This window comes from Physeter macrocephalus, chromosome 21 (genome assembly GCF_002837175.3).
Source record: "Physeter macrocephalus isolate SW-GA chromosome 21, ASM283717v5, whole genome shotgun sequence".
In the NCBI taxonomy this organism is placed as follows: domain Eukaryota; kingdom Metazoa; phylum Chordata; class Mammalia; order Artiodactyla; family Physeteridae; genus Physeter; species Physeter macrocephalus.
The window spans coordinates 20,536,189-20,548,966 of NC_041234.1; the positions used below are offsets into that span (position 1 = coordinate 20,536,189).

The 12,778-nt window shown below is 40.2% G+C and overlaps 1 protein-coding gene across 3 annotated transcripts in view; it reads left to right on the forward strand.

Annotated features, from left to right (window-relative positions):
• Positions 1 to 492: 492 nt before the first annotated feature.
• PRRG1 (proline rich and Gla domain 1) overlaps positions 493 to 12,778 on the forward strand; it is a 159,643-nt gene continuing 147,357 nt past the window's right edge. Inside the window, exon 1 of one of the 3 annotated variants that reach the window (XM_024117663.3) lies at positions 493 to 585. The gene's annotated coding sequence lies outside the window, so the exon portion shown is untranslated. The remainder of the gene's footprint in view (positions 586 to 12,778) is intronic. The other 2 variants (XM_055081684.1, XM_007121417.4) reach the window with 2 other exon arrangements.

Sequence of the window (12,778 nt, forward strand, 5' to 3'; positions counted from 1 at the left end):
CACGTCTGGGCTCACACAGCAGAGACATGTTAACTAGGGTGCCCTGCACAGGCGGTTTGTGGGTGAGAATTTTCCATGCCGCTTACCATGGGCTGAGGACAGCGCGCGATGAGGAGAGAGGCCAGTGGGCGGAATAGTGTGTGGGGAGGTAGGCATGTAAAAGGGTGAAAGGCTCGCGAGGATCTAGGGTGGGTCCAGGGAGAAGCGTGCTCACGCAGGGGGCTGGCTAGCTTGGCCCCGCGCCAAGCTGGGCCTTCTGGAGTGTGAATGTGCGTGGGGTGCACCCAGAGGCCTCGACGACTTCTCTTGCCAGTGTTACTTATAACAGATCTCAAGAGTGGAAAGCTCTAACGCGGCGCCCTGAGCGCTAAGTCTGCCGAACCTAGGCGGCGGAGGCCCCGCCCCTCTGTTGCCCACCCTGCCTGGCCCCACCCCTCCCCTTCCTAACTCCGCCCTGGCCCCGCCCCCGCCGCTTCCCACCGCCCTTCCCGTCTGCTCCTGGCTCCTCCTGGGCTCGGCGGCGTCGGGAAGGCGCAGGCGCGGTTGGCGGCTGGCAGAGCGTGGAGTAGTGGCGCGGGGAGCGCGGTGAGTTCGGTGGCGGCGCGGGGCTCGCAGCCGGGGAACGTGGTTCGGGCGGGCGTCCGGGGCGGGTTCGGAGCGTGTGCGGGTGGAGGCCCGGGGAGACGTCTGCCCCATAAGGAGAAACCTGCCAGACGTGCGGCAGCGGGGCTGGCCGCGCTGCCGGACAGTGTCCGGCCCCGGCCGTGTGGGGAGCTGAGTGCGTGGTGGCGGGAGCGGGAGAGGGTATGTGTGAGGAGAAATTGAAGGAAAGGGCTCCAGAGGCTGGAAGTCCGGACTCAGGCTTGGCAGAACCGGGAGCCTCGCCAAGGGCGCTGGAGGGTGTCCCAGCTTCAAGTTCAGTACCCCAGCTTGTGCCCCTGAGCGGCGGGCGTCCCAGGCCTGTCCCTTCCCCCGCGCTGCCGTCTCGGAGTGCAGAGTTGCCAGGAACATTCCGCGTCGCGGGGGGAGAGGATTTGGAGGAGGTGGGCTGTCGCCCCAAGCTTGTGCCAAGGAGGGAGTGGCATTCGTGTGACTTTCTTCACCCCGCCCCCGGGAATGTGTCCGTCTTCTGATACATTGTGCTCATGGACGTTTTAACAAAGGCTATGACTGTTTTCTAGGCAGTGGCTGGTGACAGCGGGGGCGGGTCGGTGGAGGGGGGGGCGCACGAGGTCGCGGTGCGGCCCTGGGGGAAGGGGGAGCGGGGGGGGCAGGCTTGTCATTCCGCGTCGCGGGGGGAGAGGATTTGGAGGAGGTGGGCTGTCGCCCCAAGCTTGTGCCAAGGAGGGAGTGGCATTCGTGTGACTTTCTTCACCCCGCCCCCGGGAATGTGTCCGTCTTCTGATACATTGTGCTCATGGACGTTTTAACAAAGGCTATGACTGTTTTCTAGGCAGTGGCTGGTGACAGCGGGGGCGGGTCGGGGGGGGGGGGGGCGCACGAGGTCGCGGTGCGGCCCTGGGGGAAGGGGGAGCGGGGGGGGGCAGGCTTGTGGGGAGTGGAAGGAAGGGAACAACCCTCCTGGCTCAGCTTTTTCCTCCTTCCTGGTCCGCTGATTTTGATCAGTGGTAGAAACAGCCTTGAGAGGGATATGAGTGGAAATTACTGTGTGTATTCAGACTGGCTGCAGCCATTGGTTTTGTAATTGTGCTGTTGATGTAGTTTCTAAGTGTCCCTTAAGGAGAAAGGAGAAACTAATGGAATTTAAGAGGAAATAATTGAACGGAAGGATGAAGAGGTGGAGTGTCAAAACTTAGAGCTAAATTAATGCTTTGAGATAGTCATAGTATAAATTAAGCCAAACTTTGAAGGATGTGGAGGTGTGTAAGTCAGAGTAAGTGGAAGTTGGTTAGGGTGTGGTTGATTGTTTCAATCAAGAGTGGATGTGTGTGTGTGTGTGTGTGTGTGTGTGTGTGTGTGTGTGTGTGTGTGTGTGTGTGTAGATGCTGCTAAGTTCTTCAGCAGATTCACTTTAGAACCCTTAAAAATGATATTGGGGATATAAAACACCAGGGCAAATATTGTAATTTTAGATAAGGTTCTGAGGCTTTCATTTTCAAGCTTAGGATCTTTATGGAAAGTAGTATGTGTTCCCAAGCATAGATGTTGATATTTTTACTCATTTGTTTAACTTAATACAATAAAACAAACTGAACTTCTTCCTCCTCCACCCCTTTCCCTCGATTGTGAATCCTGTTTTATAAACATTTACTTTCAGATCTGAAGTGTGTTTAAAGGCTCAGTCCCCCCTCCAACCCCCAAATCATGAAGTGAGCACGGTTTCTTCTTGTGTTATTGTCATTTTATTCTTTCTTTTACTGTTATTTTAAGTTAAATGCCACTAACATTACCAGATTTGGGGAGGGAGGTGTTAGGGATACTTCCCTTTTCCAGTGGCTAATGAACTCCCATTCATCCCTTCAGACTCAGCCCAATTCACCACTTGGAAAAATTGCCAGATCCATCAGAATGAATTAGTCACCCCCCTTTTCTGCTAAACTGATACTACTGGCCTTATTTCTCTCTTGCTACTGGAACCTCAGTCTTCTGTGTTATCCCAGTACCTAGGGCTGCTGGGTAGGTACTAAGTGCCTAATGAATACAGTTAGATGTTAATAAGTGCTGTTGGAAAGATAGTAATTCGTATCACGTGAAGTTCTTGGGGTAATGGAAGAAATTCAGAATGCTGAAATTATATTTAGTATTTGAACAACATTATTTGGAATATGGGTAAGAAACAAGTATGGAAATACGTTCCCATGTATTAGTCTGTGGATTATCCTTCTAAAAGAGGTGCAAAAGCTTTGCGGATATAGACAAAATAGACAACAGAAAAAGGCCAATTCTTTTAAAAGGTCAACTTCTGACACTGAAACAAGTGAAAAGTCAACATGAAATGAAGATTAATCATTTGTAGAAAGACACAAATAGGGTGCTGCTGGAATTTAGGAAATTTGTAAGCGGATTAAGCTGGCCAGATGGTATTTTACAAAAGCTAATGTAACTAAAGAAGCTCTAACCTATTAGACCAATTAGAGAGACTAGTTAATTGCATTATACTCCTCCTAAACCATAAGGTGATTTGAGTATTTGGCTAATGAGTCTCTTCACTTTAGAGTGCCCTCAACAGGCTTGTCCTATTTCTGCCAGCCAGTTCTCTTAACTCCACCAGCATCACGGGCCTTGTAGTCACCTCTGGCTCATAACAGGGATTATCTTCTTCTTGCTCCTTACCACTCAAGTTCATCACCGCTACACCTAGCTTTTTGTAGCTGGATTTACCCATTGGAGAGAATACCATGAGCAAATGTTTACTGAACTTATAAGTGAAGAAAATTGATACTTTAGTTTTAAAAATGAGTCAGGATTGACTACTTGGTTACTCCAGGCTTCTGTGCCTGCAAAGCAGAAAACCTATTCTGGCTCTTAGTAAACTTGTAAGGTTTCTCCCCTCACTTAATTTATCCCCTCTCCATCTGTATGTAAAAGCTCTTTTTCTTCATGTCACTTTTTAAAAATATATATAATATTAACCACTGTTCCCCCCAAAACACTCCAAGTTAGTGTCTGGTTTTTGTCAGTAAAACTTGGGAATCAGAGAGAATGAGTAGCCACCATAAAACATTTTCTAAAAAAGTTCTACATCCTCTGTGGTCTGTAGATTCACTGAAAAAAAAAAATCCCAACTACTGTGATTAAGACTTCCTACTTAAAACTTTCCTCACCTAGACTTCCTCCCTTATTTCTGATTTTCCCTCTCATTCTTTGACCAGTCAACCTCAGTCACTTCCACTGAGTCTTCTTAGGATTCTGTCCAAGACTCCTTCTTTCCCACTCTTTGCAGGAGACAATAATATGGTGGTCAAGGGCGTGAAATTTGGAGGCAAGATGTTAAAAATCTTTCTCTAAGCGTCAGTTTCCTCATCTGTAAAAATGATAATTATAACACCTGATAAGTGAAATCAAGTGTATTAACAGCTTATCACAATATCTAGCACATACTAATTGCCCTAATAATGGTAGCTATCGTTATTTCTAATTGCCATTTCTTATGACAAGTACTATAATTTCACTAGCAGTTAACTTCAAAATATGGATATATTGACATCTACTCTGTTCGAGCTTCAGTCCTGTGATTGTAGATTCCTCCCATATTTCTAAAACAGGTGGCTTAGCACAGTGGTTCCCAAACATCAGCATGCATAATAATCACAAGAATACGTAGATTTCTGGGCCCCATCCCTAGAGTTTCTGATGTCTGGGATGGGGCCTGAGGAGTTTTCATTTCTTACAAGTTTCCAAATGATAGTGATGCTGCTGACCCTTGGATCACATTGAGAGGCACTGATCTAGATGGATTAAGACAAATTGGCAGGGAGGAAAGGAGACCAAAAAAATAAAAGACCAAAAAGTTATCGAAGAGAGGAGCGTGTGCTTAAAGCTGGTGGTACCAAATATCTTGTAAAGTTTGGAAAGGATAAAACTAAGGGAACACAGTTGGATTTGGTGACCAGGAGCCTTTTTGTTTGTTTTTCATGTGTGTCAGATACAGAGGGTTGATTTAATTATACTCCTCAGTTGGTGGAATATTATCATTATTATGACCAGAAAAAACATATGACAGGTATTTGAGGTGATGGTTCTTAATCTGGGGTGTGCATTAGACTCTGTTAGGGAGTTGTTTTCACCAGCATACTTACGTTTAGTGCCCTTCCCCCCAATGCAAACTCATCAAGTCAGAATTTCAGAGTGTGGAACCTGGTCATGAAAAAATTCCAGGAGATTTTCATGTACACCCTGGTTAAGAACCACTTCTTTGAACAGTGATGGTCAGGAAGTAGAAGCAGTGAAAATAAACCAAGTTTTTGCTAAATTGTTGATGAAGTGAGAAGGGAAGAAAAAAACTGGAGTTTGAGAATTTTAAGGGATCAAGAAAATAGGAATGTGTAAAAAGAGGTAAAAAGCCTGCTGGAGTGTTTGAAGGTGTAATGCTAAGGGGATATAATTGATGAAATAGAGAACTGGATCCAGAGGGCAGGAGGGAATAGAATCAGGCACCAAGAGAATAGAGGGGAAAAGAATGAGTGAAGAAAAATAAATCTAAAGGTAGAGAGGGGAGAAGTTGAAGGAACACTTCTTAAGGGAGGTTGTTTGCACACTACTGTTCAGTGGAACTTAAATAGTCCATGAACTCTATGGATTTTTCAAGGTTAGTAATGCTGGTAAAAAAACTAATCAGTTCAGCTACTCCAGCTACCTCTAATGGTTACACAGTTGTGTTTTTTCACAACTTTTCTCATTTAGAAGAATTTTTTGAAATTAAGTCTAGACATGCTGTGCTGTAATGCTGTTGCCCCAGCCCTTGCCATAAGATGACATATCATAAGTATTTATATGATTATTATTTAACAAATGTTTGTGTGCCTCTCAATTGCCAGGCATTGTTCTAAGAACTAAGATACAGCAGTGAATAAAATATTTGTATTTTATTGGAAATTTCTGTCCTCAAGGAGCTCACATCCTATTTGAGGGAGGAAGATAATAAAATAAATAAATAAAATATAAGTGTGCATGTGCGCGCTCTCTCTCTCTCTCTCTCTCTGTGTATATATATATATACATACATACGCGTATACGTATATGTGTGTGTGTATGTAAAGTTATAAAGTGTTGCATTCTTTGGAGAAATACAAAGTAAGGAAAGTGAATAGTGGAGTATCTATAGGTATTCACCAATAGGTGAACAGAGTCTGTTGGAGGGTGGTGATTAGGGAAGACTTCGCTGTCAGCAAAGACTTTTAAGAGATGAGAAAACCATTTATTTGGAGGAAGAGCTTTCTGGGCACAGAGAACAGCAAGTATAGAGGTCCTGAGGTGGTACCTTTTTGAGACCTTTTTGCTAGGAATCACAAAACAGTCCTTGTGGTTAGAGTATCATGAATGAGTAGGGATGAATAATAAGAAACAGGGTCAGATAAGTAAGAAGGTGTGTTGGAGGGTGGGAAGAGCATGTAGGGCTATTCAGCTCATTGTGAGAGGACATTAAGGTTATTGAGTGAGAAGGAAAGCCATGCAGCGTTTGAAGAGTGAAATGATGTGATCTGATTTCTTTTTTGCAAGGATCAATCTGAGTGCTTTGTGGAGAATAGATTGTAAAGGGAGCAAGAACAGAAGAGACCAATTCGAGGAGAGGTTGTGGTGGCTCGGACCGAGACAGTATAATGCTGGAGGTATGATAAGTGATCAGATTTCCTGCTCACTTATTGGAAGTGGAATTGGAAGGGGAATGTGACAAAGCATGAGTCAGGGATGACACCGAGGATTTTGAACAACTAGAACGATGGAGTAGCCATTTAGTGAGATATGGAAGATTGTTGGAAAAGAAAATTTGAGAGAAGGAAGACCAAGAATTCAGTACTAGGCATGCTGAGTCTGAGATGACTGTTTGATATCCAGGTGGAATTCAGGAGAGTGGCATGGGTGGACAGAAGGCTCTGGGAATGGAGCAGATCATTACAGGGAAAGAGAAGGGGTTACTCCTTTGCTTTAAAAACATTAATGGTTTTTTAGAGCATTTTAGGTTCACAGCAAAATTGAGCAGAAAATACAGAGTTCCCATATACCCCCAAACACACACGAACTCTTCCACTATGAACATCCTGCAACATAGTGGTACCTTTGTTATAAGCAGTGAACCTGCACTGACATATCATTATCACCTAAAGTCCATAGTTTACATTAGAGTTCACTCTTGGTGTTGTACATTGTGTGGGTTTGGATAAATGTTTAATGACATGCATCTACCACTGTAACATCATACAGAATAGTTTTGCTGCCTTAAAAATCCTCTGTGCTCTGCCTGTTGATCCCTGGCAACCCTGGTCTTCTTACTGTTTCCATACCTTTTCTAGAATGTCATATCATTGGAATTCCACAGTATGTGAACGTTTTACATTGGCTTCTTTCTTGTAGCAATATGCATTACTTTCCTCCATGTCTTTTCATGGCTTGATAGCTCATTTCTTTTCAGTGCTGAATAATATTCAATTGTCTGGAGGTATCACAATTTATCTGTTAACTTACTGAAGGACATCTTGGTTGCTTCCAAGTTTTGGCAATTGTGAATAAAGCTGCTGTAAACATCTATGTGTAGGTTTTTTTGTGGACGCAATTGCTGGATCATATGATAAGAGTATGTTTAACTTTGTAAGAAACTGCCAGTTTGTATTCCAAAGTGGCTGTACCATTTTGCATCTCCACCTACAATGGATGAGAATTCATGTTGCTCCACATCTTCACTAGCATTTGGTTTTTTCAGTGTTTTGGATTTTGGTCATTCAAATAGGTGTGTAGTAATATCTCATTGCTTTAATTTGGAATTCACCAATGATATAAGATATTAAACATCTTTTCATATGCTTACTTGCCATCTGTATTTTTTCTTTCTTGAGGTGTCTGTTCAGATCTTTTGCCCATTTTTAAAATCAGACTTAATTTTCTTACTGAGTTTTAAGAGTTTTTTGGTATATTTTGGATAACACTCCTTTATCAGATGTCTATTTTGCAAGTATTTCCTCTCAGACTGTGGCTTGTCTTCTCATCCTTTTAACATTGTCTTTCACAGAGCAGAAGTTTTTAATTTTAATGAAATCCAGCTTATCAATTTATTTCTTCCACAGATCATGCCTTTAGTGCTGTATCTAAATGTCATTGCCATATCCAAGGCCAATTAGGTTTTCTCCTATGTTATCTTCCAGGAGTTTTATAGTTTTGTATTTTACATTTGGTCTTTGATCCATTTTGAGTTAAATTTTGTGAAGGGTGTAAAGTCTGTGTCTAGATTCATTTTTTTTTCTTTGTAGGTGGATGTTCAGTTGTTATAGCACCATTTGGTGAAAAGACTATCTTTGCCCCATTATGTTGCCTTTGTTCCTTTGTTAAAAATCATTTGACCATATTTATTTGGGTCTTTTTTCTGGGCTGTCTGTTTTATTTCATTGATCTATTTGTGTTCTTTCTCAATACCACAGTCTCTTGATTACTGTACCTTTATTGTAATTCTGTAAATGGGGTCGAGTCAGTCTTCTGACATTGTTCTCCTTCAGTGTTGAGTTGACTCTTTTAGGTCTTTTGCCTCTCCATATAAATTTTGGAATAAGTTTGTTGATATCCACAAAATAACTTGCTAGATTTTGACTGAGATTATGTTGAATCTATTGATCAACTTGGGAAAAACTGACACTATTGAGTCTTTCTATCCATGAACATGGAATAATTCTCCATTTATTTAGTTCTTTGAAATCTTTTGTCACAATTATGAGGAATTTTCCTCATATAGATTTTGTACAAATTTTTTAGATTTATACATAAGTAATTCATTTTGGGGGGGGGAGTGCTAATGTAAATGGTAATATATTTTAAATTTCAAATTCCACTTATTTATTGCTGGTATATAGGAAATTGATTGACTTTTGCATATTAATATTGTATCTTGCAACATTTCTATCATTGCTTATTAGTTCCAGGAGGTTTTTTGTTATTGTTGATTCTTTTGGATTTTCTACATTGATGATAATGCCATCTGTGAACATTTGATTTCTTACTTACCAGTCTGTATAACTTGGAAGGGAGTGGTGAAAGGGGACATTATTTCTTTGTTCCTTATCTTAGTTGGAAAGCTTGGAGTTTCTTCTTATTAAGTATGATGTTAGCTGTAGGTTGTTTGTAGATATCCTTAACACATTGAGGAAGTTCCCCTCTATTCTTAATTTTCTGAGTGTTCTTAATCATGAATAGGTGTTGGATTTTGTCATGTCCTTTTTCTGCATCTACTGATAAGATCATGTTATTTTTCTTCTTTAGCCTATTGATATGATGGATTACATTACTTGATCTTCAAATGTTGAATCAGCCTTGCATACATGGGATAAATCTCTCTTGGTTATGGTGTGTAATCTTTTTTATACATTGTTGCATTTGATTTGCTAATCTTTTCTTGAGGATTTTTGCATGTATGTTCATGAGAGATACTAGTCTGTAGTTTTATTTTCCTATAATGTCTTTGGTTTTGGTATTAGGGTAATTCTGGCCTCATGAGTTAGGAAGTATTCCCTTGGTTTGGTTTCTGTCTTCTGGAAGAGATTGTAGAAAATTGATATAATTTCTCCTTAGGGGTTTGATAGAATTCTCAAGTGAGCCCATCTGGGCCTGTTGCTCTCTGTTTTGGAAGGTTATTAATTTTTGATTTAATTTCTTTAATATATATAGGCCTATTCATACTGTCTATTCTTGTGTAAGTTTTGGCAGATGGACTCTTTCAGGGAATTGGTTTGTTTAATCTAGGTTATAAAATTTGTGGGCATGGATTTGTTCATAATAATTTTTTATTAACCTTTTAATGTCTCCATGCGATCTGTTGTGATGTCGTTTATTTCATCATCATATTGTAATTCGTCTTTTTTTTTCTTAGCTTGGCGAGAAGTTTACCAATTTTAAAGATCTTTTCAAAGAATCAGGTTTAGGTTTTACTTTCTCTGTTGATTTCTTGTTTTCAATTTCATTGATATCTGCTATAATTTTTATTACTTCTCTTCTTTTGCTTACTTTGAATTTAATTTGCTCTTTTCTGGCTTCCTAAGGTGGAACCTTAGATTGTTAATTTTAGATCTTTCTTCTTTTTTAATATATGCATTCAATGCTATAAATTTCCCTCTAAGCACTGCTTTCACTGCATTCCATAGCGTCTGGTAAGTTGCATTTTCATTTTCATTTAGTTCAAAATATTTTAAAATTTATTTTGAGAGTTCTTCATTGACCCATGTGTTGTTTAGAAGTGAGTTGTTTAATCAGAATATATTTTGGGATTTTGCAATTATCTTACTGTTAATTGATTTCTAGTGTAATTCCATTGTGGTCTGAGAGCAGACGCTGTATGATTTCTATTCTTTTAAATTTGTTAAAGTTGTGTTTTATGTTCCAGAATGTGGTTTATTTTGGTGCATATTCCATCAAGCTAGAGAAAATTGTGAATTCTGCTGTTGTTGGATGAAGTAGTCTTTAGGTATCAATTATATCCAATTGATTGATGGTGCTGTAGGGTTTGACTATGTACCTACTGAATTTCTGCCTGCTGGATCTGTCCATTTCTGTTAGAGGAGTGTTAAAGTCTGCAACTATAATAGGTGATTCATCTGCTTTTCCTTGCAGTTCTGTCAGGTTTTGTCAAATATATTTTAACACTTTGTTGTTATGTGCATGCACATTGAGGATTGTTATGTCTTCTTGGAGGATCGACCCCTTTATCATTATGTTATGGTATTATCCTCTTATCGCTGACAACTTTCCTTGCCCTGAAGTAGCTCTGTCTGAAATTGATACAGCTGCTTCTGCTTTCTTTTGATTAATTACTAGCATGGTATATCTTTCTCTATGCCTTTACTTTTCATCTATATGTGTCTTTATATTTAAAATGGGTTTCTGAATAATGCCATTTGCAGCAACGTGGATGGACCTAGAGATTGTCATACTGAGTGAAGTAAGTCAGACAGAGAAAGAGAAACATCCTATGATATCGCATATATGTAGAATCTAAAAAGAAATTATACAAATGAACTTATTTACAAAACAGAAACAGACTCACAGACTTAGAGATAGAACATACGGTTCCCCGGCGGGGGGGTGAAGAGTAAGGGAAAGGGTTAATTAGGGAGTTTGGGATTGACAGGTACAAACTGCTATCTTTAAAATAGATAACCAACAAAGACCTTCTGTATAGCACAGGGAACTCTGCTCAATGTTGCAGCCTGGATGGGAGGGGAGTTTGGGGGAGAATGGATACATGCATATGTATGGCTGAGTCATTTTGCTGTGCACCTCAAACTATCACAACATTGTTAATCAGTGATACTCAATATAAAGTAAAAAGTTAAAAAAAAAATAATAAAATGAGTTTCTTGTAGACCAGCGGTCCCCAACCTTTTTGGTATCAGGGACCGGTTTCGTGGAAGACAATTTTTCCACGGACAGGGGTGAGAGGAGGATGACGGTTCAGGTGGTAATGCGAGTGACGGGGAGCGGCAGATGCAGCTTCGCTCACTTGCCCACCACTCACCTCCTGCTGTGCGGCCTGGTTCCTAATAGGCCACGGACCAGTACTGGTCTGCAGCCTGGGAGTTGGGGACCCCTGTTGTAGACAACATATATTTTGGTTTTGTTTTTTTCATCCTCTCTGACAATCTGTCTTTTCATTGGGATATTTAGATCATTGACATTTTAAAGGGATTATTGATATAGTTGGATTAATAACTACCATATTTGTTACTGTTTTCTATTTGTTGCCCTTGTTCTTTGTTCCTGTTTTTGTCTTTCATACTTTTTCTGCCTTTTTGTGGTTTTAATTGAGCACTTTATACGATTCCATTTTCTCTCATTTGTTAGTTTATCAATTATGCTTTTTTAAAAAACTTTTTAATGGTTGCCCTAGCATTTGCTAAATATACATTTCCAACTAATCCAATTCCACTTTCAAATAATACTGTATCACTTTGTGGGTAATACAAGTACTATATAATAACAAAATATTCCAAATTCCTCCCTCCTATTCCTTGTATCATTATTATCATTCATTTCACTTGTACAAAAACATATTACATATATAAGCATTCATAATTGAATACATTGTTTCTATTATGTTCAACAAATTGTTATCTTTTAGATCATTTAAGAATAAGAAAAATAAAAGTTTTTATATTACCTTTGTTATTCTTTTTTTTTTTTTTTTTTTTGTGGTACATAGGCCTCTCGCTGTTGTGGCCTCTCCCGTTGCGGAGCACAGGCTCTGGACACACAGGCCCAGCGGCCATGGCTCACGGGCCCAGCCGCTCCACGGCAAGTGAGATCCTCCTGGACCGGGGCATGAACCTGCGTCCCTGCATTGGCAGGCGGACTCTCAACCACTGCGCCACCAGGGAAGCCCTAGTTATTCATTTTTTGATGGTCTTCCTTTCTTTATGTAGATCCTTATTTCTGACCTATATTATTTTCCTTCTCTCTGAAGAACTTCTTTTAACATATCTTGTCAGGCAGATCTACTGGCTAAAAGTTTCCTCAGTTTTTGTTTGTCTGAGAAAGTCTTTATTTCTCCTTTCCTTTTGAAAGATAATTTCTCAGGGTACAAAATTCTGAATTGGTGGATTTTTAAAATCTCAACACTGTAAATACTTCCCTTCACTCCCTTCTTGCTTGCTTGGTTTCTGAGGGAAACTCAGATGTACGGTTAAGCCTTGCACAATGTGGGGGTTAATCCAAGTGAGTATAACTTACAGTCATCCCTCTGCATCTGCATCCTCTGCATCTGCAAAATCAACCAACCATGGGCCGTGTAGTACTTCAGTATTTACTATTGAAAAATATCTGCATATAAATGAGCCTGGGCAGTTCAAACCCAGGTTATTCAAGGATCAACTTACCTTTGTTCCTCTATAGGTAAGTTATTTTTCTCCCCCTTAAGCTTCTTTCCAGATTTTTTTGTCTTTGATTTTTTGCAGTTTGAATATAACATGCCTAGACATAGCTTTTTGTTTGTTTCTTTGTTTTTGTTTTTACAATTTTATTTTATTTTATTATTTTTATTATTTTTAACATCTTTATTGGAGTATAATTGCTTTACAATGGTGTGTTAGTTTTTGCTTTACAACAAAGTGAATCAGTTATACTTATA